The following is a 5,317-nucleotide window of genomic DNA, read 5'->3' on the forward strand; positions in this document are numbered from 1 at the left end:
AACACATGATATTATTTGTCGACGTTGCAAGGGTGGAGGTCATTATGCGACAGAATGCCCATCTAAGCGTGTGATGATTGTTACTGAGGATGGTGGCTATGAGTCTGCTAGTGACTATGATGAGGAGACTTTGGCTCTTATTACACGTGACGAACACGGTGGAGACGATTCTGATCATGAGACACAATACATGGCTCCTGAAGATGCTGACAGGTATGAATGTTTAGTTGCTCAACGTGTTTTGAGTGTGCAGGTTACACAAGCTGAGCAAAATCAGAGGCATAATTTGTTCCATACAAAGGGAGTTGTGAAGGAACGTTCTGTTCGCGTGATCATAGATGGAGGGAGTTGCAACAACTTGGCTAGCATCGAGATGGTGGAGAAGCTATCTCTCACCACAAGACCACATCCACATCCTTACTACATCCAATGGTTCAACAACAGCGGCAAGGTTAAGGTAACACGTACTGTTCGTGTGCATTTTAGTATCTCTACATATGCTGATTATGTTGATTGTGATGTCGTACCTATGCAAGCATGTTCCTTATTACTTGGTAGACCATGGCAATTTGATAAAAATTCTATTCACCATGGTAGAAACAATCAGTATACTCTTGTTCATAACGATAAAAATATTACTTTGCTTCCTATGACTCCTGATTCCATTTTGAAAGATGATATTAATAGAGCTAATAAAGCAAAACAGGAGACAAATAAGAGTGAAAATCAGATTGTGGCAAAAGAATTTGAGCACCAAATGAAGCCTAATAATAAACCATCTACTGTTGTTTCTGAAATTAAATTGAAAAGTGCATGTTTACTTGCCACCAAATCTGATATTGATGAGCTAGATTTCAGCAAATCTGTTTGCTATGCTTTTGTGTGCAAAGAGGCATTATTTTCATTCGAGGACGTGCCTTCCTCTTTGCCCCCTGCTGTCACTAACATTTTGCAGGAGTTCGCTGACGTCTTTCCACAAGACGTGCCACCGGGATTACCACCTATTCAAGGGATTGAGCATCAAATTGACTTAATTCCTGGTGCTTCGCTACCCAACCGTGCACCATACCGTACCAATCCAGAGGAGACGAAGGAGATTATGCGTCAAGTACAAGAATTGCTCGACAAAGGTTATATACGCGAATCCCTTAGTCCTTGTGCTGTTCCTATCATTTTAGTGCCGAAAAAGGATGGTACATCGCGTATGTGCGTTGATTGTAGAGGCATTAATAATATTACTATTCGTTATCGTCATCCTATTCCTAGGCTAGATGATATGCTTGATGAATTGAGTGGCTCTACAATATTCTCCAAAGTTGATTTGCGTAGTGGATACCATCAAATTCGTATGAAATTGGGTGATGAATGGAAAACAGCATTTAAAACTAAGTTTGGATTATATGAGTGGTTAGTCATGCCTTTTGGGTTAACTAATGCACCTAGTACTTTCATGAGGTTAATGAACGAAGTTTTACGTGCTTTCATTGGACGATTTGTGGTAGTTTACTTTGATGACATATTGATTTATAGCAAATCTTTGGAGGAACATTTGGAACATTTACGTGCTGTTTTTATTGCTCTACATGATGCACGTTTGTTTGGAAACCTTGGAAAGTGCACCTTTTGCACCGACCGAGTATCTTTTCTTGGCTATGTTGTTACTCCACAGGGAATTGAAGTTGATAAAGCCAAGATTGAAGCTATTGAGAGTTGGCTGCAGCCCAAAACGGTCACACAAGTGAGGAGTTTCCTTGGCCTCGCTGGTTTCTATAGGCGTTTTGTGAGAGATTTCAGCACCATTGCTGCACCTCTCAACGAGCTTACAAAGAAGGATGTACCTTTTGTTTGGGGTACCGCACAGGAAGCCTTCACGGTATTGAAAGATAAGTTGACACATGCTCCTTTACTCCAACTTCCTAATTTCAATAAGACTTTTGAGCTTGAATGTGATGCTAGTGGAATTGGATTAGGTGTGTTATTACAAGATCGAAAACCTGTTGCATACTTTTCTGAAAAATTGAGTGGGCCTAGTATGAACTATTCTACTTATGATAAAGAATTATATGCTCTTGTTCGGACCTTAGAAACATGGCAACATTATTTATGGCCCAAGGAATTTGTTATACATTCTGATCATGAATCTTTGAAACACATTAAAAGTCAAGCAAAACTGAACCGTAGACATGCTAAATGGGTTGAATTCATTGAGACTTTCCCTTATGTCATTAAACACAAGAAGGGTAAAGAAAATGTTATTGCTGATGCCTTGTCTCGTCGTTATACTATGCTTTCACAACTTGACTTTAAAATATTTGCTTTGGAGACCATCAAAGATCAATATGTTCATGATGCTGAATTTAAAGATGTATTGCAGAATTGTAAGGAAGGGAGAACTTGGAACAAGTTCGTTCTTAACGATGGATTTGTGTTTCGTGCTAACAAGCTATGCATTCCAGCTAGCTCCGTTCGTCTTTTGTTGTTGCAGGAGGCGCATGGAGGAGGATTAATGGGACACTTTGGCGTCAAGAAGATGGAGGATATACTTGCTACACATTTCTTTTGGCCAAAGATGAGACGGGATGTTGAGCGTTTTGTTGCTCGCTGCACTACCTGTCAAAGAGCTAAGTCACGACTCAATCCTCATGGTTTATATATGCCTTTGCCTGTACCTAGTGTTCCTTGGGAGGATATATCTATGGACTTTGTTTTAGGTTTACCTCGAACAAAGAAGGGGAGGGATAGCATATTTGTTGTCGTGGATAGGTTCTCGAAAATGGCACACTTTATACCATGTCATAAAAGCGATGATGTTGTTAATGTTGCTGATTTGTTCTTTCGTGAAATTATTCGCTTACATGGTGTGCCAAATACTATTGTTTCAGATCGTGATACTAAATTTCTTAGCCACTTTTGGAGATGTTTATGGGCTAAGTTGGGGACTAAGCTGCTTTTTAGTACTACTTGTCACCCCCAAACTGATGGACAAACTGAAGTAGTCAATAGAACATTGTCTACTATGCTTAGGGCTGTTTTGAAGAATAACAAGAAAATGTGGGAAGAATGCTTGCCTCATATTGAATTTGCTTATAATCGCTCATTGCATTCTACTACTAAGATGTGCCCTTTTGAAATTGTGTATGGTTTCCTACCTCGTGCACCTATTGATTTGTTGCCTCTTCCATCTTCAGAGAAGGTTAATTTTGATGCTAAAGAACGTTCTGAATTGATTTTAAAAATGCATGAGTTAACTAAGGAAAACATTAAGCGTATGAATGCTAAATATAAACTTGCTGGAGATAAGGGTAGAAAACATGTTGTGTTTGCGCCTGGAGATCTTGTTTGGTTACATTTGCGTAAAGATAGATTTCCTAATCTGCGCAAATCAAAGCTAATGCCACGTGCTGATGGTCCTTTTAAGGTGTTAGAGAAAATAAATGATAATGCATATAAACTTGAGCTACCTGTAGATTTTGGGGTTAGTCCCACTTTTAACATTGCAGATTTGAAGCCTTATTTGGGTGAGGAAGATGCGCTTCCGTCGAGGACGACTTCATTTCAAGAAGGGGAGGATGATGAGGACATCAATACCATTGTTACACCCACAGCCCCTACTGTTACATATACTGGACCAATTACTAGAGCTCGCGCACGCCAATTAAATTACCAGGTACTTTCGTTTCTTGGTAATGATTCTAATGTTCATGAGATTATGATGCTGCCTAAATTGGATACATTTGTTTTGCTTACAAATGAAGGGCCTAGCTTGGAGAAGGATGAACATTGGAGCAAGAACACGCCTGGAGTTGATGGCATGCACAAGGGGATCAAGAACGGAGTTACAAGTGATGATTTCAGGACTTTGAAGCCGCCATAAGGAGTGCATGAAGCCTTGGACGAAATATACAAGATGCCACTTCATAATATTCGTCCATAGGCTATTCTAGGTGCCGCGTCACCTTATTAATGGGCCAGGCCCATGTAATTTCGAAATACTTAAGTATAGGCTATTTTTAGAGTCCGTATGTGTGGGGAAACAAGAGTTAGGGTTGGTTTCGGACCCCACCCTCAAGGGCCACGAAATTCCCCCCTCTTCCTCCATATATACAGCCCTTAGGGCGTCGTTTAGACTTTGGGTTTTGTTTAGATTAAAAGTTCGCCATAGCTGCAACTTCGCGTACTTCATTTGTGTCCAACGACCAGACCAAGACGTCACAGAACCCCACCTTGATCAATAAAGCTTTCATCTTATATTCGCAATATCCCGGTTGCAATCTCAGTTTCTTGCTTGTTCTTCGTTTGCTCGCAGGAAACAGACCCTCGTGGTCAGGTTGATCGTGCTCCGGCGTGGTCAATAACCCTCGGAAGTTGGTTTAGCGACTGCTAAGGCGCGACGTCTGGCACGTTCGTAGTCGGATCGTCAAGGTCGACTCCCACAGAAAACGATAGCCACCATCTCATCAAAACATCGGGACACCTTAGCCTCTATCAATGGCCCACTTTGCAATCCGGCCAGTTGCTTCCCGGTTCTGGATGATATCTCCCAAAGGAGCAGAACTGACCACCATAATTGAGTGCCCTTGGAAATATTGTTTAAGCTTCTGGCTTGCCATAAAAACTCCATACACCAGCTTCTGCCAATGCGGATACCTTTGCTTGGACTCAATGAGCACCTCGCTGATATAATAGACCGGACGTTGAACCGGATGCTCCTTACCTGCCTCCTTTTGCTCCACCACAATAGCTACGCTGACCGCCCGAACATTAGCAGCAACATATAGCAGTAACGGCTCCTTGTCAATGGGAGCGGCGAGCACAGGCAGATTGGCCAATTGCCGCTTTAAGTCCTCAAATGCTTCATCAGCAGCAGAACTCCATACAAACTGATCCGTCTTTTTCAACATCTGATACAAAGGGATTGCCTTCTCACCCAGGCGACTGATAAACCGGCTTAGCGAAGCAATCCGGCCTGCCAGGCGTTGAAGATCGTTGATACACTTCGGTTTAGCCAGGGAGGTGATAGCCGTGATCTTCTCCGGATTAGCCTCAGTTCCCCTGTTGGACACTAGAAAACCCAATAGCTTGCCCGCCGGTACACCAAAGACACACTTGTCCGGATTAAGCATCATCTTGTATGTTCTCAGGTTTTCAAAGGTTTCCTTCAAATCATCAATCAGAGTCTCCTTCTGATAGAGGCAAAGGTGTCCCGATGTTTCGATGAGATGGTGGCTATCGTTTTCTGTGGGAGTCGACCTTGACGATCCGACTACGAACGTGCGAGACGTCGCGCCTTAGCAATCGCTAAACCAACTTCCGAGGG

This window comes from Triticum urartu, chromosome 7A (assembly GCF_056163025.1).
Source record: "Triticum urartu cultivar PI428250 chromosome 7A, HENAU_Tu73, whole genome shotgun sequence".
Lineage (NCBI taxonomy): Eukaryota > Viridiplantae > Streptophyta > Magnoliopsida > Poales > Poaceae > Triticum > Triticum urartu.